Genomic DNA, 25,363 nt, shown 5'->3' on the forward strand with positions numbered 1-25,363 from the left:
GCTCTTCCCTTCGGGTTGGCCACGGCTCCAAGAATTTTCACAAAGGTGCTTGGGTCCCTTCTGGCGGTTCTACGACCTCGGGGCATAGCAGTGGTGCCTTTTCTAGACGACATCTTAATTCAGGCGTCGACTTTTCAGCTAGCCAAGTCTCACACGGACACTGTGTTGGCTTTTCTGAGATCTCACGGGTGGAAGGTGAACATAAAAAAGAGTTCTCTCTTCCCTCTTACAAGAGTTTCCTTTCTAGGGACTCTGATAGAGTTGGTAGAAATGAAAATATTTCTGACGGAGGTCAGAAAATCAAAACTTTTAACCACTTGCCGAACTCTTCATTCCATTCCTCGGCCATCAGTGGCTCAGTGTATGGAGGTAATCGGACTCATGGTAGCGGCAATGGACATAGTTCCTTTTGCCTGCCTACACCTCAGACCACTGCAACTATGCATGCTCAAACAGTGGAATGGGGATTATGCAGATTTATCTCCTCAACTGCATCTGGACCAGGAGACCAGAGATTCTCTTCTCTGGTGGTTGTCTCAGGACCACCTGTCTCAGGGAATGTACTTCCACAGGCCAGAGTGGCTCATTGTAACGACAGATGCCAGCCTGCTAGGCTGGGGTGCAGTCTGGAACTCCCTGAAAGCACAGGGCTTATGGTCTCGGGAGGAATCTCTTCTTCCGATAAACATTCTAGAACTGAGAGCAATATTCAAGGCACTTCAGGCGTGGCTTCAGCTTGCTGCAGCCAAATTCATCAGGTTTCAGTCGGACAACATCACGACTGTAGCTTATATCAATCATCAAGGAGGAACAAGGAGTTCTCTAGCGATGATGGAGGTAACCAAAATAATCCGATGGGCAGAGGATCACTCTTGCCATCTTTCAGCAATCCACATCCCAGAAGTAGAGAACTGGGAGGCGGATTTTCTAAGTCGTCAGACTTTTCATCCGGGGGAGTGGGAACTCCATCCGGAAGTATTTGTTCAGCTGATTCAGCTATGGGGCACACCAGAATTGGATCTTATGGCGTCTCATCAGAATGCCAAACTTCCTCATTACGGGTCCAGGTCCAGGGATCCTAAAGCGGTACTGATAGATGCTCTAGCAATGCCTTGGTCCTTCAATCTGGCCTACGTATTTCCACCGCTTCCTCTCCTTCCACGTCGGGTTGCCAGAATCAAGCAGGAGAGAGCTTCGGTGATTCTGATAGCACCTGCGTGGTCACGCAGGACTTGGTATGCAGACCTAGTGGGCATGTCCTCGGTTCCACCGTGGACCCTGCCAATGAGGCAGGACCTTCTAATCCAGGGTCCGTTCTTGCATCCAAATCTAGTTTCTCTGCGTCTGACTGCTTGGAGATTGAACGCCTAATTCTATCTAAGCGTGGGTTCTCTGAGTCGGTCCTTGATACCTTGATTCAGGCTAGAAAACCTGTCACCAGGAAGATCTATCATAAGATTTGGCGCAAATATCTTTATTGGTGTGAATCCAAAGGTTACTTGTGGAGTAAGATTAGGATTCCTAGAATATTGTCTTTTCTCCAAGAGGGTTTTGAGAAGGGATTATCAGCTAGTTCTCTTAAAGGGCAAATATCTGCTTTGTCTATTCTACTACACAAACGTCTGGCAGATGTCCCAGACGTTCAAACCTTTAGTCAGGCTTTGGTCAGAATTAAGCCTGTATTTAGGCCTGTTGCTCCTCCTTGGAGCTTAAACTTAGTCCTTAGGGTTCTTCAAGGGGTTCCGTTTGAACCTATGCATTCCATAGATATTAAGCTTCTATCTTGGAAAGTTTTGTTTTTAGTTGCTATCTCTTCGGCTCGAAGAGTTTCTGAGCTATCTGCTTTACAGTGTGATTCACCTTATCTTATTTTCCATGCAGATAAGGTGGTTTTGTGTACCAAACCTGGGTTTCTTCCTAAGGTTGTTTCTAATAAGAATATCAATCAAGAGATTGTTGTTCCTTCACTGTGTCCTAATCCTTCATCAAAGAAGGAATGTCTGTTGCACAATCTTGATGTGGTTTGTGCTTTAAAGTTCTACTTACAAGCAACCAAAGATTTCCGTCAAACATCTTCATTGTTTGTTCTTTATTCTGGAAAGCGGAGAGGCCAAAAGGCTACGGCTACCTCTCTTTCCTTTTGGCTGAAAAGCATCATCCGTTTGGCCTATGAGACTGCTGGACGGCAGCCTCCTGAAAGGATTACTGCTCATTCTACTAGAGCTGTGGCTTCCACATGGGCTTTTAAAAATGAGGCTTCTGTTGAACAGATTTGTAAGGCGGCGACTTGGTCTTCGCTTCATACTTTTTCCAAATTTTACAAATTCTATACTTTTGCTTCTTCGGAGGCTAATTTTGGGAGAAAGGTTCTACAAGCAGTGGTGCCTTCCGTTTAAAGTCCCTGTCTTGTCCCTCCCTTCATCCGTGTCCTAAAGCTTTGGTATTGGTATCCCACAAGTAAGGATGAATCCGTGGACTCGATACATCTTACAAGAGAAAACATAATTTATGCTTACCTGATAAATTTATTTCTCTTGTGATGTATCGAGTCCACGGCCCGCCCTGTTTATTACGACAGGCATATATATATATTTTTATTTTTAAAACATTCAGTCACCACTGCACCCTATAGTTTCTCCTTTTTCTTCCTAGCCTTCGGTCGAATGACTGGGGGGTGGAGCTAAGGGAGGAGCTATATAGACAGCTCTGCTGTGGGTGCTCTCTCTGCCACTTCCTGTAGGGAAGGAGAATATCCCATAAGTAAGGATGAATCCGTGAACTCGATACATTACAAGAGAAATAAATTTATCAGGTAAGCATAAATTATGTTTTTAAACAACTTTCCAATTTACTTCCGTTATCAATTTTTCTTCGTTTTGTTGTTATCCTTTGTTGAAAAGCTGGGGTGTAAGCTCATGAGTGTGCACGTGTCTACAGCACTATATGGCAGCAGTTTTGCAACAATGTTATACATTAGCAGGAGCACTAGATAGCAGCACTATTTCCTGTCATGTTAGTTTCAGGCATGTGCACGCTACCTACCTAGGTATCCCTTCGACAAAGAATAATAGGGGAATGAAGCAAATTTGATAATAGAAGTAAATTGGAAACTTTTTTTAAATTGTATTCTGTATCTGAATATTGATCGATTTTTGGGGGTTTAATGTTCCTTTAAGAAGTATCTAGGCCAGGATGTTCAACCTTCTCAAATGAGGGGCCACGATGGAGTTTATCTTCACTCAGACGGCTGGAGAACAAAATGATGTAATTTTATGAATCAGTACTAAAATAAATATATCTACTTCACAAATATTACATTTTAAAAGTAATACATTAGCAACACATAATGTAGTGCTTAAACCTATGTGCACAGACAGACCCACAAACCCAAGTTTGCAGGAGGGAGGAACAAATTCATACTCAATTTCAACTGCCTGTTGCATGAGCAATTTATACGGATGCGTATGCTTTTTGTGTTTTACAAATATGAGATGTAGAAGATTAATATGCAAAATTTTAGCCACTATCATGAACTTGGGTGTCTTGCTTTAAAGTGAAGGTAAACTTTGATGAATTAAAGCCCAATTTTTAAAAATACTATTAAAAACAGGGGCACTTTCATTCATCAAAGTTTAGAAAGCAGCCGTTTTGTTTATAAACTTACCTTTCTTCTTTCACAGCCGGAGCAGCTTCCCCCGCTTGGAGATCCTCTCTTCACACGTCAGCAATGACTAATCCGGCTTCCTCCAATCACGGCATGGCCTCAGGCAATGATTCCCCTGGGGGGAAAGCCGTGATTGGAGGAAGCCGTATTAGTCATTTCTGACATATGAAGAGAGGATCTCAGGGCGGGGGAAGCCGCTCCGGCTGTAAAGAGAAGAAAGGTAAGTTTATAAACAAAACGGCTACTTTGTAAACTTTGATGAATGAAAGGGCCCCTGTTTTTAATAGTATTTCCTTCTTAATATGAGGAGAAACCACGGCATCATTCCTTACTGTTGGGAAATACTGTACCTGGCCACCAGGAGGAGGCAAAGACACCCCAGCGAAAGGCTCAAATACTCCCCCTACTTCCCTCATATCCCAGTCATTCTTTGCCTTTCGTCACAGGAGGTTGGCAGAGAAGTGTCAGAAGATACAGAGTAGTTTCTTATGAGGGGTACCTGCCCTTTGAAATGGGACTGGAGTTTTAAGTAGTCTTGTCAGCCTCTCAGTGAAAGCATTGACAAATGTTAGAGTCTGGAGATGCAGGGAGAGTCTTTCTGCGAACCCATCCAGACTCGTATTAACAGCTCCTAAGCAATAGGTGTTGATGAGTTTCACTGCCTGCTTCCATCACTCAAGTCCATGTCAGGAGGTTTCTGTTCCACAGCATAGATTCCGGTAAGATCCTTTAGTTTCTTTATACACATATGATAACGCAAGAAGACAGGGTCACAGTTTGGCTCCTTTTATCTGTACACTGTGTGCAGAATTATTAAGCAAATGAGTATTTTGACCACATCATCCTCTTTATGCATGTTGTCTTACTCCAAGCTGTATAGGCTCGAAAGCCTACTACAAATTAAGCACTTCCCTCCACCTCCAGTCATTCGACCGAAGTTAGGAAGAGAAAGGAAAAGCCAAAGGTGCAAAGTTGACTGAAGTTTAACTAAAAAATAACCTATACCTGTCTCAAAAATGACAGGGTGGGCCGTGGACTCGTCATATCGTAGAAGAAATAAATTTATCAAGTAAGCATACATTTCCTTTTCTTCTACAAGATATGACGAGTTCACGGATTTCATCCTTACAGGGAGTGTAGAATTATTAGGCAAATGAGTATTTTGACCACATCATCCTCTTTATGCATGTTGTCTTACTCCAAGCTGTATAGGCTCGAAAGCCTACTACCAATTAAGCATATTAGGTGATGTGCATCTCTGTAATGAGAAGGGGTGTGGTCTAATGACATCAACACCCTATATCAGGTGTGCATAATTATTAGGCAACTTCCTTTCCTTTGGCAAAATGGGTCAAAAGAAGGACTTGACAGGCTCAGAAAAGTCAAAAATAGTGAGATGTCTTGCAGAGGGATGCAGCACTCTTAAAATTGCAAAGCTTCTGAAGCGTGATCATCGAACAATCAAGCGTTTCATTCAAAATAGTCAACAGGGTCGCAAGAAGCGTGTGGAAAAACAAAGGCGCAAAATAACTGCCCATGAACTGAGAAAAGTCAAGCGTGCAGCTGCCAAGATGCCACTTGCCACCAGTTTGGCCATATTTCAGAGCTGCAACATTACTGGAGTGCCCAAAAGCACAAGGTGTGCAATACTCAGAAACATGGCCAAGGTAAGAAAGGCTGAAAGACGACCACGACTGAACAAGACACACAAGCTGAAACGTCAAGACTGGGCCAAGAAATATCTCAAGACTGATTTTTCTAAGGTTTTATGGACTGATGAAATGAGAGTGAGTCTTGATGGGCCAGATGGATGGGCCCGTGGCTGGATTGGTAAAGGGCAGAGAGCTCCAGTCCGACTCAGACGCCAGCAAGGTGGAGGTGGAGTACTGGTTTGGGCTGGTATTATCAAAGATGAGCTTGTGGGGCCTTTTCGGGTTGAGGATGGAGTCAAGCTCAACTCCCAGTCCTACTGCCAGTTTCTGGAAGACACCTTCTTCAAGCAGTGGTACAGGAAGAAGTCTGCATCCTTCAAGAAAAACATGATTTTCATGCAGGACAATGCTCCATCACACGCGTCCAAGTACTCCACAGCGTGGCTGGCAAGAAAGGGTATAAAAGAAGAAAATCTAATGACATGGCCTCCTTGTTCACCTGATCTGTACCCCATTGAGAACCTGTGGTCCATCATCAAATGTGAGATTTACAAAGAGGGAAAACAGTACACCTCTCTGAACAGTGTCTGGGAGGCTGTGGTTGCTGCTGCACGCAATGTTGATGGTGAACAGATCAAAACACTGACAGAATCCATGGATGGCAGGCTTTTGAGTGTCCTTGCAAAGAAAGGTGGCTATATTGGTCACTGATTTGTTTTTGTTTTGTTTTTGAATGTCAGAAATGTATATTTGTGAATGTTGAGATGTTATATTGGTTTCACTGGTAAAAATAAATAATTGAAATGGGTATATATTTGTTTTTTGTTAAGTTGCCTAATAATTATGCACAGTAATAGTCACCTGCACACACAGATATCCCCCTATAATAGCTATAACTAAAAACAAACTAAAAACTACTTCCAAAACTATTCAGCTTTGATATTAATGAGTTTTTTGGGTTCATTGAGAACATGGTTGTTGTTCAATAATAAAATTAATCCTCAAAAATACAACTTGCCTAATAATTCTGCACTCCCTGTATGGAAACAAGGGTTAATATCTCCGGTGGGGGATTATTAAACAGGGGGGATTAATCACATAATTTATTTTATTATGATTATGCTGCGACATGTGTGAGAAGAGGCTCAGGCAGATGTTGGAACGTACAGGTTTTACTTTAGTTTTTGTAAACTGCGCAGGCTGAAGGGCTGGCAGGATTTTTCCTATAGCAGGGGTGGTCCTGCATTGCGCACCACGTTACCGGGTGTGGTTACACTGTTTCCTATTTCCTGACTGTGCGGTTTACGGAGAAGAAGCGGTTTCTCTGTTTTGGCCTGGGTCATAGGAGGTGGTGAGTGCCCCAGCCATTGGGGGTATAAAGGTGCTGTTTTATCTTATTACTCAATAGTCTGCTTTATAAGCGCAAGCTATGGAGGATTCTGATGCGTTAGAGGGTACTCCCTCTTTATCTAAGTCTAATACCTGTCTATATTGTGAGGAGGCCGTGGTATACCCGGCTGCTCAATTATGTTCCACATGCCTTGATAATGTAATCATGTCAAAGAAAGTTCATGTGTTTAGTACCACTGAGCCGTCCACCTCTGAGGAGTCTCTGTCCCATGAGGTGCGTACCCTACAGTCATCTCCTAATAGACATGCAGCTTCCCGTAGCACTCCTAAGCCTCCATCTGGAGGGGCCCTTTTACCACCAGACTTTACTAAGCAGTTACAGACGGCAGTGTCTGCGGCCTTTAGTCCTTTACCTCACCCTGCTAAGCGCAAGCGTAAGGTCAAATATTGCTATCCTTCCCAGGGGTCATCTACTAGCTTATTGGACATATCTGATACAAGATTATCCGCTAATGAAGACGTCTCTGATACTTCATAGGATGCTCTTTCTGGGTCGAAATCTGCTGCCTCTAAGCCTCCAGCTGCGGAGGAACCAGACTTTAGATTTAGGATTAAACATTTACGCTTTCTGCTAAGGGAAGTTTTGGCTACAAGAGCCTAAATTGCCTGAGGAACCTTTGATTCCTAAATTAGATAGAATCTATGAGGACAGGGTTGTACCACAGACTTTCCTGGTTCCTGTAAAGATGGTGAACATTATTAAAAATGAATGGGAAAGAATTGGTTCTTCATTTTCCCCTTCTTCCTTTAAAAATTATTCCCGGTTCCGGACTCTCAATTAGAGTTGTGGGGTTCCATCCCCAAGGTGGATGGCGCTATCTCCACACTTGCTAAGCTTACTACTATCCCGCTTGAGGATAGTTAGTCTTTTAAAGAGCCCATGGATAAGAAGATGTTTCAACATACGTGATATTTGTTTTACCCGGCAGTGGCTGTTGCTGCGGGTGCTGGAACGGCTACCTACTGGTGCGACTCCTTATCTGAGTTGATCGAGGTGGAGGGTCCCCTCGACGTCATCCAGGAAAGAATTAAGACCTTAAGGGTGGCTAATTCTTTTATTTGTGATGCAAATATGCAGATTATTCGCCTGAATGCTAAAGCAGGTTTTTCTGTTCAAGCACGCAGGGCTGTGGACATGACTTCGAAGTCAAAACTTCTTTCCCTCCCATTTAAGGGAAAGATTCTATTTGGGCCAGGCCTGGACTCAATTATCTCCATGGTTACAGGAGGCAAAGGTGCCTTTTTACTGCAGGATAAGAAGAGCAAACCTAAAGGACAAGGTCCTAATTTTCGTTCCTTTCGTTCAGATAAATCCCAACGTCAGCAGCCCTCCGCAAAGCCAGAGCAATCCAAGGGGACTTGGAAGCCGACTCAATCGTGGAATAAGTCCAAGCAAAACAAGAAGCCTTCCGAGACAAAGTCGGCATGAAGGGTTGGCCCCTGATCCGGCTATGGATCTGGTAGGGGGCAGACTATCTCTCTTTTCGGACGCTTGGTTTGGAGACGTGCAAGACCTGTGAGTCCTGAAGGTCGTCGCTCAGGGATACAGGATAGGGTTCAAGTCTCATCCACCCAGGGGCAGATTCCTCTTGTCAAACCTGTCTTTAAAGCCAGAAAAACGAGAAGCCTTTCTGGGGTGCGTGAGGGATCTCTCCTCCCTGGGAGTCATTGTACCAGTACCTATTGCAGAAAAAGTTCTAGGATACTACTCAAAACTTTTTGTGGTCCCAAAGAAGGAGGGAACTTTCCGTCCGATTCTGGACCTCAAGTGCTTAAACAAATTCCTAGCTGTCCCATCGTTAAAGATAAAGACAATAAGGTCCATCCTTCCTTTAGTTCAGGAAGGACAGTTCATGACCACGATAGATCTGAAGGATGCTTACCTTCACGTTCCAATACACAAGGAACACTTCAAGTTCCTAAGGTTTGCGTTTCTAGACCATCTTTTCCAGTTTATTGCACTTCCATTTGGTCTAGCTACTGCTCCAAGAGTTTTTATGAAGGTTCTGGGGGCTCTGCTTGCAGTGGCCAGAACCAGAGGTATAGCAGTAGCGCCATACTTGGACGATATTCTGGTTTAGGCACCATCCTGTCATCTGGCAGAAAACCATTAGAAAGCTCTTCTATTTCTTCTTCGATCTCATGGATGGAAGATAAACTTAGAAAATAGTTATTTTGTTCCCAGTACCAGGGTGGAGTTCCTGGGTACTATAATAGACTCCATATTCATATTCCTTACAGACCAGAGACGTCACAAGCTAACTTCCGCTTGTCCTGCCCTCCAGACCTCTTCAAGGCGCCCTGTGGCTCGGTGTATGGAGGTGATTGGTCTCATGGTGTCCAGCACGGACATCGTTCCTTTTGCCAGATTTCTCTCAGACTGCTTCAGCTGTGCATGCTGAGACAGTGGAACAGTGATCATTAGGATCTGTCTCAAAAGATTTCTCTGGACAACCGTTCGAGAGAATCACTCTCTTTGTGGCTCTGTCCAGATCACCTGTCCCAAGGGACATCCATCTTGAGACCATCCTAGGAGATTCTGACTACGGTGCAAGTCCATCAGGATGGGGAGCTGTTTGGGATGCCAGGAAGGCACAGGGCCTGTGGACTCGAGAGGAATCTCTCCTCCTGATCAACATTTTGGAACTTCGAGCGATCTCCAATAAGAATAAGGCTTGGCCTCTTCTGGGTTTGTCCCAGTTTATCATATTCCAATCAGACAACATAACCTCAGTGGCTTACATCAACCATCAGGGGGGAACGAGGAGCTCCCTAGCAATGAGGGAAGTATCTCAAGTTCTGGAATGGGCGGAGGCCTACAACTGCTCTCTGTCAGCGATCCACATTCCGGGTGTGGAAAACTGGGAAGTGGATTTCCTCAACAGACAATACTTTCATCTGGGGGAATGGTCTCTCCATCCTGAGGTGTTTGCAGAGATTTGCGATAGATGAGGGACGCCGGAAATAGATCTCATGGCATCCCGGCCCAATTCCAAGCTACCCAGATATGGGTCGGGGTCCAGGGATCCTCAGGCAGAGCTAGTAGATGCATTAGCAGTGCCTTTGAGGTTCAACCTAATTTACATTTCCCACCGTTACCACTTCTCCCTCGTGTAGTGGCCTGCATCAAGGAGGAGGAGTAAGCATCAGTGATACTGATTGCTCCATCATGGCCACGAAGGATGTGGTTCGCAGACCTTGTGGGGATGTTCTCATCTCCTCCATTGAGTTTACCTTGTCGCAGGGATCTGCTGGAACAGGGTCCCTTTGTTCATTAAAATCTAGATTCTCTGAGGCTGACTGCGTGGAGATAGAACGCTTAGTTTTAGCCAAGAGAGGTTATTGACACTCTCATACAGGCTCGTAAGCCTGTTACATCTACCATAAGGTGTGTAGAGCTTACTTGTTCTGGTGTGAAGAACGTGGTTTCGCTTGGCATAAGATCAAGACTGCCAGGATTCTTTCCTTTCTCCAGTAGGGTCTGGAGAAGGGCTTTTCTGTTTTGCTGTACAAGAGACTCGCTGAGCTCCATGACGTGCAATCCTTCATTAAGGCTATTATTGGCTATTGTGTCGGCATGCAGAGTTTCTGAAATGGCGACCTTGCAATGTGAGCCTCCTTATCTTGTGTTTCACAAGGATAAGGCTGTCCTACGTACCCGCTTGGGTTTTCTTACTAAGGTGTTGTCTGATCATAACATCAATCAGGAAAGTGTGGTTCCTTCCTTGTGTCCTAATCCTCCTTCTGCGAAGTAACGTTTACTTCATATTCTGGATGATGTTCGAGCTTTGAAGTTTTATCTTCAAGCTACTAAGGATTTTAGACAAACTTCATCCTTGTTTGTTATATATTCTGGGAAGCATAAGGGTCTGAAGGCTTCTTCGACTTCCTTATCTTTTTGGTTGAGGAGTGTTATAAGCTTAGCTTAAGAGTCAGCGGGACTTAGACCTCCTCAAAGGATTACGGCTCATTCCACTAAAGTGGTGGCTTCCTCTTGGGCCTTTAAGAACGAGGCCTCTATGGATCAGATTTCTAAGGGGGCTACCTGATCTTCCTTACATACCTTTTCAAAATTCTACAAATATGAAGTTTTTGGGAGAAAGGTTTTACAGGCTGTGGTGCCCTCAGATTAGGGTCCGCCTTTTCATTACCCCTCCCATTATCATTCAGTGTCCTCTAGAGCTTGGGTATAATTTTCCCAACAGTAGGGAATGATGCAGTGGACTCTCCTCATATTAAGAAGGAAAACATAAATTATGCTTACCTGATAATTTAATTTCCTTCTGTATAAGGAGAATCCACGGCCCCCGCCCGTATACTCCGATGGGTGGACCAAAATTTGTTTTTCTCTTCCAGCACCATTTATACCCTGATTTTTCTCCGACTGTTCCTTGTTCCCTTGGCAAAATGACTGGGATATGAGGGAAGTAGGAGTATTTGAGCCTTTGGCTGGGGTGTCTTTGCCTCCTCCTGGTGGCCAAGTTCAGTATTTCCCAGTAAGGAATGATGCCGTGGACTCTCCTCATACAGAAGGAAATGAAATTATCTGGTAAGCATAATTTATGTTTTTTAAAAAAGTTTACCTTCACTTTAGAGGGCCATTATACACTTGATAAATGTTTTGTAGATGATCCATTTATATAGCCCATCTGGGAGTGTTTTTGTAATAATGTATAGTTTTGCTCTTTTTTTTTAATAACCAAGCCCCAAAGTTTTAGATGTTTACATGCGTTGACTACTGCTGGTTCCTTTTTTTTTAATCTGTCTTTCTCTTGTTAAGTGTATCCAGTCCACGGATCATCCATTACTTGTGGGATATTCTCCTTCCCAACAGGAAGTTGCAAGAGGATCACCCACAGCAGAGCTGCTATATAGCTCCTCCCCTCACTGCCATATCCAGTCATTCGACCGAAACAAGACGAGAAAGGAGAAACCATAGGGTGCAGTGGTGACTGTAGTTTAATTAAAATTTAGACGTAAGATGGAGGTCATAAGATGGAGGTCGTAAGAGGACTGTGGTGTTTTATTCTTAGTTTATTTCTTCAATCAAAAGTTTGTTATTTTTTAATGGTACCGGAGTGTACTGTTTATCTCAGGCAGTATTTAGAAGAAGAATCTGCCTGCGTTTTCTATGATCTTAGCAGAAGTAACTAAGATCCTTTGCTGTTCTCACATATTCTGAGGAGTGAGGTAACTTCAGAGGGGGAATAGCGTGCAGGTTTTCCTGTAATAAGGTATGTGCAGTTAAAATTTTTTTCTAGGGATGGAATTTGCTAGAAAATGCTGCTGATACCGAAGTAATGTAAGTAAAGCCTTAAATGCAGTGATAGCGACTGGTATCAGGCTTATTAATAGAGATACATACTCTTATAAAAGTGTATTTTAAAACGTTTGCTGGCATGTTTAATCGTTTTTTTACATATGTTTGGGGATAAAACTTATTGGGGCCTAGTTTTTTCCACATGGCTGGCTTGAATTTTGCCTAGAAACAGTTCCCTGAGGCTTCCCACTGTTGTAATATGAGTGGGAGGGGCCTATTTTGGCGTTTTTTTGCACAGCAAAAATTACATACACAGACATCCAGCTTCTTCCTGCATGATCCAGGACTTCTCTGAAGGGCTCAAAAGGCTTCAAAAGTCGTATTGAGGGAGGTAAAAAGCCACAGTAGAGCTGTGGCAGTTGTTGTGACTGTTTAAAAAACGTTTTTGTCATTTGTTATTCCGTTTTTGGTATTAAGGGGTTAATCATCCATTTGCAAGTGGGTGCAATGCTCTGCTAACTTATTACATACACTGTAAAATTTTTGTTATTGTAACTGCATTTTTTCACTGTTATTTCAAAATTTGTGTTTCTTAAAGGCGCAGTAACGTTTTTTATATTGCTTGTAAACTTGTTTTAAAGTGTTTTCCAAGCTTGCTAGTCTCATTGCTAGTCTGTTTAAACATGTCTGACACAGAGGAACCTACTTGTTCATTATGTTTGAAAGCCATGGTGGAGCCCCATAGGAGAATGTGTACTAAATGTATTGATTTCACCTTAAACAGTAAAGATCAGTCTTTATCTATAAAAGAATTATCACCAGAGGGTTCTGTCGAGGGGGAAGTTATGCCGACTAACTCTCCCCACGTGTCAGACCCTTCGCCTCCCGCTCAGGGGACGCACGCTAATATGGCGCCAATTACATCAGGGATGCCCATAGCGATTACCTTGCAGGACATGGCTGCAATCATGAATAATACCCTGTCAGAGGTATTATCTAGATTGCCTGAATTAAGAGGCAAGCGCGATAGCTCTGGGGTTAGGAGAGATACAGAGCGCGCAAATGCTGTTAGAGCCATGTCTGATACTGCGTCACAGTATGCAGAACATGAGGACGGAGAGCTTCAGTCTGTGGGTGACATCTCTGACTCGGGGAAACCTGATTCAGAGATTTCGAATTTTAAATTTAAGCTTGAGAACCTCCGTGTATTGCTTGGGGAGGTATTAGCTGCTCTGAATGACTGTAACACAGTTGCAATTCCAGAGAAATTGTGTAGGCTGGATAGATACTATGTGGTGCAGGTGTGTACTGATGTTTTTCCTATACCTAAAAGGCTTACAGAAATTATTAGCAAGGAGTGGGATAGACCCGGTGTGCCCTTTTCCCCACCTCCTATATTTAGAAAAATGTTTCCAATAGACGCCACTACACGGGACTTATGGCAGACGGTCCCTAAGGTGGAGGGAGCAGTTTCTACTTTAGCAAAGCGTACCACTATCCCGGTTGAGGACAGTTGTGCTTTTTCAGATCCAATGGATAAAAAATTGGAGGGTTACCTTAAGAAAATGTTTATTCAACAAGGTTTTATTTTACAGCCCCTTGCATGCATTGCACCTGTCACTGCTGCGGCGGCATTCTGGTTTGAGGCCCTGGAAGAGGCCATCCAGAAAGCTCCATTTAATGAAATTATTGACAAGCTTAGAACACTTAAGCTAGCTAACTCATTTGTTTCTGATGCCATTGTTCATTTGACTAAACTAACGGCTAAGAATTCCGGATTCGCCATCCAGGCGCGTAGGGCGCTATGGCTTAAATCCTGGTCAGCTGACGTGACTTCAAAGTCTAAATTACTCAACATTCCTTTCAAGGGGCAGACCTTATTCGGGCCTGGCTTGAAGGAAATTATTGCTGACATTACTGGAGGCAAGGGTCATACCCTTCCTCAGGACAGGGCCAAATCAAAGGCCAGTCTAATTTACGTGCCTTTCGAAATTTCAAGGCAGGAGCAGCATCAACTTCCTCCGCTTCAAAACAAGAGGGAACTGTTGCTCATTCCAGACAGGCCTGGAAACCTAACCAGTCCTGGAACAAGGGCAAGCAGGCCAGAAAGCCTGCTGCTGCCCCCAAGACAGCATGAAGGAACGGCCCCCTATCCGGAAACGGATCTAGTGGGGGGCAGACTTTCTCTCTTTGCCCAGGCGTGGGCAAGAGATGTTCAGGATCCCTGGGGGTTGGAGGTCATATCTCAGGGATATCTTCTGGACTTCAAAGCTTCTCCTCCACAAGGGAGATTTCATCTTTCAAGGTTATCAGCAAACCAGATAAAGAAAGATGCATTCCTAAGCTGTGTGCAAGACCTCCTAGTAATGGGAGTGATCCATCCAGTTCCGCGGACGGAACAAGGACAGGGATTTTATTCAAATCTGTTTGTGGTTCCCAATAAAGAGGGAACCTTCAGACCAATCTTGGATCTAAAGATCTTAAACAAATTCCTCAGAGTTCCATCATTCAAAATGGAAACTATTCGGACCATCCTACCCATGATCCAAGAGGGTCAGTACATGACCACAGTGGACTTAAAGGATGCCTACCTTCACATACCGATTCACAAAGATCATCATCGGTTCCTAAGGTTTGCCTTTCTAGACAGGCATTACCAATTTTTAGCTCTTCCCTTCGGGTTGGCCACTGCCCCGAGAATTTTTACAAAGGTTCTGGGCTCACTTCTGGCGGTTCTAAGACCGCGAGGCATAGCGGTGGCTCCGTATCTAGACAACATCCTGATACAGGCGTCAAGCTTTCAAATTGCCAAATCTCATACAGAGATAGTTCTGGCATTTCTGAGGTCGCATGGGTGGAAAGTGAACGTGGAAAAGAGTTCTCTATCACCACTCACAAGAGTCTCCTTCCTAGGGACTCTTATAGATTCTGTAGAGATGAAAATTTACCTGACGGAGTCCAGGTTATCAAAACTTCTAAATGCTTGCCGTGTCCTTCATTCCATTCCACGCCTGTCAGTGGCTCAGTGCATGGAAGTAATCAGCTTAATGGTAGCGGCAATGGACATAGTGCCATTTGCGCGCCTGCATCTCAGACCGCTGCAATTATGCATGCTAAGTCAGTGGAATGGGGATTACTCAGATTTGTCCCCTCTACTAAATCTGGATCAAGAGACCAGAGATTCTCTTCTTTGGTGGCTTTCTCGGGTCCATCTGTCCAAGGGTATGACCTTTCGCAGGCCAGATTGGACGATTGTAACAACAGATTCCAGCCTTCTAGGTTGGGGCGCAGTCTGGAACTCCCTGAAGGCTCAGGGATCGTGGACTCAGGAGGAGAAACTCCTCCCAATAAATATTCTGGAGTTAAGAGCAATATTCAAGGCTCTTCTAGCTTGGCCTCAGTTAGCAACACTAAGGTTCATCAGATTTCAGTCGGACAACATCACGACTGTGGCTTACATCAACCATCAAGGGGGAACCAGGAGTTCCCTAGCAATGTTAGAAGTCTCAAAGATAATTCGCTGGGCAGAGTCTCACTCTTGCCACCTGTCAGCGATCCACATCCCAGGCGTAGAGAACTGGGAGGTGGATTTTCTAAGTCGTCAGACTTTTCATCCGGGGGAGTAGGAACTCCATCCGGAGGTGTTTGCTCAACTGGTCCATCGTTGGGCCAAACCAGAACTGGATCTCATGGCGTCTCGCCAGAACGCCAAGCTTCCTTGTTACGGATCCAGGTCCAGGGACCCGGGAGCAACGCTGATAGATGCTCTAGCAGCTTCTTGGTTCTTCAACCTGGCCTATGTGTTTCCACCGTTTCCTCTGCTCCCTCGACTGATTGCCAAAATCAAACAGGAGAGAGCATCGGTGATTCTGATAGCGCCTGCATGGCCACGCAGGACCTGGTATGCAGACCTAGTGGACATGTCATCTCTTCCACCATGGACTCTGCCTCTGAGGCAGGACCTTCTAATACAAGGTCCTTTCAATCATCCAAATCTAATTTCTCTGAGACTGACTGCATGGAGATTGAACGCTTGATTCTATCAAGGCGTGGCTTCTCCGAGTCAGTCATTGATACCTTAATACAGGCTCGGAAGCCTGTCACCAGGAAAATCTACCATAAGATATGGCGTAAATATCTTTATTGGTGTGAATCCAAGAGTTACTCATGGAGTAAGGTTAGGATTCCTAGGATATTGTCCTTTCTCCAAGAGGGTTTGGACAAAGGCTTATCAGCTAGTTATTTAAAAGGACAGATCTCTGCTCTGTCTATTCTTTTGCACAAGCGTCTGGCAGAAGTTCCAGACGTCCAGGCATTTTGTCAGGCTTTGGTTAGGATTAAGCCTGTGTTTAAAACTGTTGCTTCCCCGTGGAGCTTAAACTTGGTTCTTAAAGTTCTTCAGGGAGTTCCGTTTGAACCCCTTCATTCCATTGATATTAAACTTTTATCTTGGAAAGTTCTGTTTTTGATGGCTATTTCCTCGGCTCGAAGAGTCTCTGAGTTATCTGCCTTACATTGTGATTCTCCTTATCTGATTTTTCATTCAGACAAGGTAGTTCTGCGTACCAAACCTGGGTTTTTACCTGAGGTGGTTTCTAACAGGAATATCAATCAAGAGATTGTTGTTCCATCATTGTGTCCTAATCCTTCTTCAAAGAAGGAACGTCTTTTGCATAATCTGGACGTAGTCCGTGCCTTGAAGTTTTACTTACAGGCTACTAAAGATTTTCGTCAAACATCTGCCCTGTTTGTCGTTTACTCTGGACAGAGGAGAGGTCAAAAAGCTTCAGCAACCTCTCTCTCCTTTTGGCTTCGGAGCATAATACGCTTAGCCTATGAGACTGCTGGACAGCAGCCCCCTGAAAGGATTACAGCTCATTCTACTAGAGCTGTGGCTTCCACCTGGGCCTTTAAATATGAGGCCTCTGTTGAACAGATTTGCAAGGCTGCGGCTTGGTCTTCGCTTCACACCTTTTCAAAATTTTACAAATTTGACACTTTTGCTTCTTCGGAGGCTGTTTTTGGGAGAAAGGTTCCACAGGCAGTGGTTCCTTCCGTTTAAGTTCCTGCCTTGTCCCTCCCATCATCCGTGTACTTTAGCTTTGGTATTGGTATCCCACAAGTAATGGATGATCCGTGGACTGGATACACTTAACAAGAGAAAACATAATTTATGCTTACCTGATAAATTTATTTCTCTTGTAGTGTATCCAGTCCACGGCCCGCCCTGTCCTTTTAAGGCAGGTCTAAATTTTAATTAAACTACAGTCACCACTGCACCCTATGGTTTCTCCTTTCTCGTCTTGTTTCGGTTGAATGACTGGATATGGCAGTGAGGGGAGGAGCTATATAGCAGCTCTGCTGTGGGTGATCCTCTTGCAACTTCCTGTTGGGAAGGAGAATATCCCACAAGTAATGGATGATCCGTGGACTGGATACACTACAAGAGAAATTAATTTATCAGGTAAGCATAAATTATGTTTTTCATATGCAGGGGAGGTGGGAGTGTCTGCTCTTTTTGTTTTCCCAGCCCCTTTCACTGGGTGTCCCAGCCTAACCTTATCAACAGTACTAAAATGGGAGCTTCTAAGTAAGTTTTTAAAAGGTTTTACACAGGATTTTTATATCCGTATCTGTGCATATCCTTCTTTATAGTAGTTTCTATTACATGCACTTACATGAAAATTGGTGTATACTGTCCCTTTAATTTGAAAGAGCAACAGAGTATCTCAGAGCTTAAAACTGCAACATACAAATTAGAAAACGGAGCGGTCTGGTTGTAAGTGTTGTATTGTAGCCCATAGCTTTAAGCTGCACAGCACTGATCTGGCCAAAATCATACAATGACATCCCCATAAAGATGTTAATTATATACAGTAGTTTGTGCCTTTTAGATGTATGTTGTCTCAGTGCAGACTAATGGTTGGATAACCTTGAGAGCCGCCAGTATTTATCCTGTATCATCAGCAACAATAAGGAACAGCATACAATCAATTACAAACATGCCCCCAACTGAAGTCCTTCATGAAATATCAAAACCACTACAAACAATACATTATATAGATGAAAGGCTTAAGATGCATTCCAGGGACTTTCTATGACGCCTTACAAAGTAGCCCCTAACTTGAAACATCTGATGATACTCCTGAACAACGTGAGCAAATTGTAGCTCTCCATCTCTTAGGTAATAAAGCTACTTTTTTTCGTAAATCATTTTAATGTAATTGTCAGCCGTACTTTAAATAAATACTCAGTCCCTGTTAATGTATCTCTCTCTCTCTTTCTTTCTTTCTTTCTTTCTTTCTTTCTTTCTTTCGTTCTCTCTCTCTCTCTCTTTCGCTCTCTCTTTCTCTCTCTCTCTCTCTCTCTTTCTTTCTTTCTTTCTTTCTTTCTTTCTTTCTCTCTCTATCTTTCTCTATCTCTCTCTCTCTCTTTTTCTCTCTCTCTTCCTCTCTCTTTCTCTCTCTTTCTCTCTCTCTTTTTCTCTCTCTGTCTCTCTTTATCTCTCTCTCTTTCTCTCTCTCTTCCTCTCTTCTTCTCTTTCTCTTCCTCTCACTCTCTCTCATTTCCTCTCTCTCTTCCTCTCTCTTCCTCTCTCTCTTCCTCTCTCTCTTCCTCTCTTTCTCTTCCTCTCACTTTCTCTCATTTCCTCTCTCTCTCCCTCTCTCCTTCCTCTCTCTTTTTCTATCTCTTTCTCTCTCTTCATCTCTCTCCCTCTCTCTCTCTTTCTCTCTCTCTTTCTCTCTCTCTCTATTCCTCTCTGTCTCACTCTCTCTTTCTTTCTCTCTCTCTCTCTCTTTTTCTTTTTCTCTCTCACTTCCTCTCTCTCCCTCTCTCTCTTCCTCTTCCTCTCTCTTCCTCTCTCTTTCTTCCTCTCTCTCTCCCTTCCTCTCTCTCTTTCTCTCACTCTCTCTCTTCCTCTCTTTCTCTTCCTCTCTTTCTCTTCCTCTCTTTCTCTTCCTCTCACTCTCATTTCCTCTCTCTCTCTTCCTATCATAGAAATGTATAGCTCACGCTTAAAGCACCATTATATACAGTAAAGTTTCATAACTAATAAAAACATAATAAAAATACAATGCCATAAAATAGCACAATTTTAAAAGAGCAGTAGATTTTTAATGACAAATTTCAAAATGTACTTCAGTTTGCAAGTCCCCTGTATCATGTGACAGCCAGTTCTTAGACCTCTGTGGAAGATTTTGTTCTTTGAAATTACAAATAGTACTTTCACCTGCTCAATATATAAGCTTTTTTTATTTAGAAATATCATCCTTATGATGTCTTGTTCACTTTGCTGAGTCCTAAAGATTTTATATTATTACACCTATAAGTTTCTGGGGACATTCAGCATAGAAATTGCAGAGGCAAAATACGTTTCTCACCGTATAGGATCAGATACCCACATGTGTAACAAACATACTCATGACAATTTCCTTTTTTATTATTCCACAGTGCTGAAACCCTGTCTCGTTTTTGCCTGATTTGGGTAGGCCTTAACCTTTGCAGCTGATCGGCAGTACACACTTTCAGAAGGTTTCATTTTGTAGCTGAATCTACACATGTTTACGCTGTTGGTGGCATAACTGCTTTTATAGAGCGTGGCAAATGTCTTTTTATTACAGCTGTTGCGATTCTGTTTTACGTTCTCTGCGTTTTTTTACCCCCCATTTTACAGGTGAAGGATATTTGCTGAATTGAGTGTATATGTGTTTCCTGAAGCCTGTTTGGTAATTTTTGTATTCAGTTTGCTTCCTTCAAAATTTCTAGCTAGTAAACTATCTTGTTGATCACGTATCCTATGCCAGAGGTATAGGATGTGTACCCTGGTGCCTGTTCTCTGACATTTTACTTTGGACTTGGATTTAGGGATTTATGCTACCTTTGTGATTGTGATGTGGACAGACAATTGGAGAGAGTATACATACCACATATCCCATCAGGATGTGATTTCACTAAGGGTTAAAGGCCTATTTGGTCACTCCCCAGTCTAAGACTCACCAACTTATAATAATAAATAATTGAGACTGACACACTTTCTTGTGGGTATAAAAAACCATGCCGTCACGGCCAACTTTATTGAATACAATTCAGTAACTTGAGCTGACAAGCCCAACTTATGGCAGCATATTTAAATATCTTATAGAAACCCAGAACAACAAGAGGACAGCGGCTTTTCGGCCTACTGCAGAGGGCCCTCTGCTTCGGTAAGAAAATGATACTTAGGGTTTTTCAAAGATCTTCTGGCCTACCTACACGGGGGGAAGGGCACACAGGTGGACCTGTGGGGAACCGCCCCTCCCGTCAGCCTGGCCATGAGTCTCCCTGTTCTCCATTTCTTTTTCTCGCAACTAGCCGCTGCCTCTCGCCATAAGGATGCTGTACTTCTCCAACATAAGGCTTTGTGACCACCAGCCGCTAAGACCGGCTAATCACCAAGGGAGGTACCTTCATTAAAGTAATGGTCTTACTTGAATGGATTTGATTAAAACCGTTCCTGCCATTACTGACCTATTTGGTTATTATAATTTTTTTTTTTTTTTTTTAACTGGGTTTTTTTTTTTGCCGCAAAAAACAAAGGGAGGGAGGGAGGGAGGGAAAAACGTTCAGCTCAGTATCACAGGAAGAAGAGGCTGGAAAGAACACTGCATTAACTTTTTAAAGGTAGGAAGCCAAATCTGCAACACTGTTGCTACCTATGCACCACCTCTTTTCCTGTCCCCTTCCCTAATGCATAAACCCTTAGCAAGTTACAGGCCCATTTAGGTCCCTACACTAACTTAAGGGTTAAAGGCCTATTTGGTCACTCCCCAATTTAAGACTCACCAACTTATAATAATAAATAATTGAGACTGACACTCTTTCTTGTGGGTATAAAAAAACAGGCCGTCACGGCCAACTTTATTGAATACAATTCAGTAACTCGAGATGACAAGCCCAACTTATGGCGGCATATTTACATATCTTATAGAAACCCAGAACAACAAGAGGACAGCGGCTTTTCGGCCTACAGCAGAGGGCCCTCTGCTTCGATAAGAAAATGATACTTAGGGTTTTTCAGAGATCTTCTGGCCTACCTACATGGGGGGAAGGGCACACAGGTGGACCTGTGGGGGACCGCCCCTCCTGTCAGCCTGGCCATGACTCTCCCTGTTCTCCATTTCTTTTTCTCGCAACTAGCCGCTGCCTCTTACCACCAGAGATCTACATCTCGCCACCAACATACTCTGACTTACAGGAAGAACCAACTAATAACCCAGCCTATGATTCATAGCAGGGTGGGAAGCACTGTTCTAAAATCCTGTAAATAGATATCTAAACCCGTATTAGATAGATGGACCCTATCAGGTCTATATAAAAATTCTTTATCAGCTCTGATGGATTCGTGTAACCACTAATCCACCCCCTACCGTGACGGCCTTTCCTAACACTCTATTGATGCTCTTACGCACCCTATATGCCGCACTGGCAGATGTCATATGGCGCCAATGGCCTCGGGATATTATATTTGACCAACCCACATGGACCCCGTTGAAAGCGGAATGTATCCATTTAATGTCAGCTTTCATAACTCAAGAACCGGCAAAGTTCCCATATAATTTCCTCCTAGATGCAGGATAATAACATGTGGCTTCCCCCATCTATTTCTGGCATCTGAAAGGACCCCCGGTAATTGTGTCCACACCATTCCCCTACTTCCCAACCACTTTATAGACTTGTGTGCTGGATTAAAAGTTTTGGCCCCCTGGGAGGGATATGGCTCGAATGTAGGCCCAATGTACGAAGGAGTGTCCCACAATCCAAATCCTGGTAGGACCACGAACAGAACCTGCAATGAAAAACAATTTAACAACTGGACAAAGAGTTGGCCATCACTATAAAACAACAGGGTGCACATAAACTTTATATTTGTTGGAACACCAGGGACCCAGGCACCTGATAACATCGCCTGATGATCCTTGCATCGCTGCTGACGTTGCCGCCCCTATACGAAATGAATGTGGGGCGATTTTGGAAATATCAAAGCCTGCCTGGGTCGCTGCGCGTGACAACAGTTTACGAAACTGGAATTTAGACAATGCCGTCCCATCCTGGTGTATTAATAAAGTGCCCGGCTTATCCGGCCTCATGTTTAGGAAAAACTTCAAATTTTGAACTGGGCAAGCTAATTTCCCTGGATTTGCTGCTAATGTTAGCCAAACTCCTCTGGCCTCTTGGTCTGTCTTTGACCGAGGTATGAACAATAGTACTGCACTATCTGTTAGCTTAATATGCTCCCTAAGAATACCCTGTTCCAGATTATTTTTTTAATTAGACACCAGCTCTCCTATTCTCAACGCTGCTGCAAAAGCTAAGGCAAATGCTAACTTGAACAGTGACGCCTCATAGTGCGAAGTGCAAATATTGGGTAACACAGAGACTAGCTGCTCAAGCCGGTCTCCTGTTATAGGCTCCCTAATATCTTTTTTGTTTGTTTGATCTCTGCCCCAACCTTTTATAATTTGCCTAATGAGAAAGGAGGACGTGGGGTCAGGTAAGGCCAGGATTTTAAAGAAGAATGACAGAGCTGACAAGCGAATTTCTACAGTACTCTTGGTGCAGTTAACCTTCCGTAAACTCACCAACCATGCTCCTAACAGATCCTTCGACCCTTGAGTGGCTTCAGCTCCTTGGGCCTTGCAAAATTGCTCCCAATCTTGCCAATACTTACAATATGACTGCCAAGTAGTTGGTGCCAATGAAGAGCAAACTAAGGGCAGGAGGGCGACCCAGGCTGGAGAAGCTGCCAAAGAAAATCAGGACATAACAAGCCTTGCGGTGCCGCATTAGGCGCCAGTTTCCTAAATGTCTCCCAATCACCTCTTGACAAAGCATCCGCTAATGTATTATTTACACCTGGGATGTGCCTAGCCTGGAAGTGAATGTTGAGTTGTAGACAGCGCAATACTAAGTCTCTCAGCAAGGTTACCACCCAAGGTGACGAGGCTGATAAGCCGTTGATTGCGTGAACAACACTTAGATTGTCTGTCCAAAAGACAACATATTTATTTTTAAATCTAGTGCCCCATAACTCAACTGCTAGGATTATTGGAAAGAGTTCTAATAAAGTCATGTTCCTGATTAATGACCTATCCCTCCATGTGTGCGGCCAAGGTACCGCGCTCCATTCCCCTTGAAAGTACGCCACCATAACCATAACATAAGACCCTGCAGCATCCATAACTAAATGCAAGATTTGTAAAGGTAAAATGAGTCTGGGTGTAATGGAAGCAGTCTAAATGCTGACTCTATGTCTAATTTACCAAACAATGCCCCTTTGCCAGCCTCCCGAATTAGCTGCAAAGCCCCATCAAAAGACTGGTATTTGACGGAGCTCAATGGCATCATTTACTGATCTACCTTTTGGATAAGATAAATGGTGAATCATGCGGTATTTGCCTGGCTCCTTCTTTGGGACCACACCCCTATAGGTGAAATGATTAAATTAGGAATGGGAGGTGACTTGAAAGGACCCACCACTCTCCCTAAATCTAATTCCTTGTTAATTTTTGACTGCACTACATCTGGATACAGATAGGCCAATTTTAGATTGCGATAACATGCAGACCCCAACACCCCCTCCTCAACTGGTATCCGAAAACCCTCAGCAAAACTTGTCCTTAAGAATTGCGCCGCATGCTGATCAGGGTATGCTCTTAACCACGGCCCAAGGGCGAGGGCCAGGATTGGCGTTGGTGCCCTTTGTTTGAGAGATTTGAGCTGATCTGTCAGATCCTGCCTCCCTTTTTCTGTTGCTGTCAACTCCTGGGTGTAATTCACCACAGTGCTTGCAGACGTGCCTAAACAGGCATGCTGCGCACTTTTCACAGCGCCTCTCCTGATATAGTCAACACTCCCTACCCTTCTTTCTATTCTTTGGTGTCCGAAAGGAATTAGACCTATTCATAGGAGGTGGGGAAGAAGGGCACTCTGGGCCCATTCTAGCCCATAATTGCATGTCTGTGGTATCCAAAGTTAGGGCTGGATTTCCCGCCATTTTCCTCCTGTACTCCGAATCCTAATCCCGCCAAGCTCCTTCCTTATATCTTTTAAATATCCAATGAATGGTGTCTGTGTATTTAATAATTGCTTCTGCCTGCGTGGGATATTTAGCTAGATAGCATGTAGAGAATACTCTGAAGCATTGAAGCCATTCCTTGAATGACTCTGGCCTTTTAACCCTTTTTGACCCTGAACCCTCTGCTCTTCTCTCTTTCTGTCTGTAAGCCTCAACTGATAGGTCAAAAACATTGACATACTTTCCCTGTTGGATTTTACGTACGGTTTTAGGTTTAAGGTGTTCGTGTAGCGAATGTATAGGGCATGGATAGGAATCCCCATGCAAAGCCAATTTCCTATTAGAAGCTACTGGGGGAGAGGTCCCTATAACGTTCTGTACATTCTCAAGTTGTGATGTACTTACAGTGGGATTAACAGTAATGCTGTTGTTTTTATTTTGCCTTTTTTAATGAATTTAAGTCATGCAAAACCTTCTTTACCATTTTAAACATTTTTTTCTGACCTTGCCCCATGTTGTCTACCGATGTGTCACTGTCAGTGTTTGACTCGGTTGAAGATGTGTCAGATGTATTGTCTCTCAAATGACAAAAGACCGACTCACCCAATTGCAGTGATGCAGATGACGTACCCTGTGTCTCTGTCCTACCGCTGGTTGTTGCAGCTGTCTCTCCACCAATATTAACGGTTGCAGGAGCCTGCATAATGGGTTGTTGCTTATTCTGTGGAGCAGTCCCTGCCATTTCTTTCAAGTGCTCGCCAACTTTGACAGCCTCCTGCAATAGAGATAAAATATCGCGAGCACCAGAGGTAGGATCTATAGAAGGCCTGTGTACAGCACCCAAACTACCACTAGCTACATCATTTGCACCAACAACTGTTGAATTTAATACCTGAGATGGCATGACACCTTACCCAACACAAGCATCCTGAATCCCATGCACACTGTGGCCAAACACCAAATTTCCATTATTTATTATACATGCCCTGTCCCTTGATGCTAGAGCTTGGCTAACATTTTCCTTTACTGATGTTGCTACAGCCGTATTTACAGTTGCGTTAGTGGTGCCACTTAAATTACCAGCTAAGTTACCCCCCAATGAATTATCATTTGCGCTCATGGTCGCATTCAAACTTGTATTATTATCATCTGCTTTATTTGTGCCCAAAGAATTAACACTTGCGCTCGCATGATTACATTGATCCATCACACCTAGGCCCCTTGATAACGCCCTCGTTGGTTGGTAAGGCCTAACTCCTCGCTTTGCCCCCCTGCCTAGACCATTCCTCCTTTGTGGTGTGTAATCTGGCCTGCGCATAGCT

The sequence above is a fragment of the Bombina bombina genome, chromosome 7 (genome assembly GCF_027579735.1).
Source record: "Bombina bombina isolate aBomBom1 chromosome 7, aBomBom1.pri, whole genome shotgun sequence".
Lineage (NCBI taxonomy): Eukaryota > Metazoa > Chordata > Amphibia > Anura > Bombinatoridae > Bombina > Bombina bombina.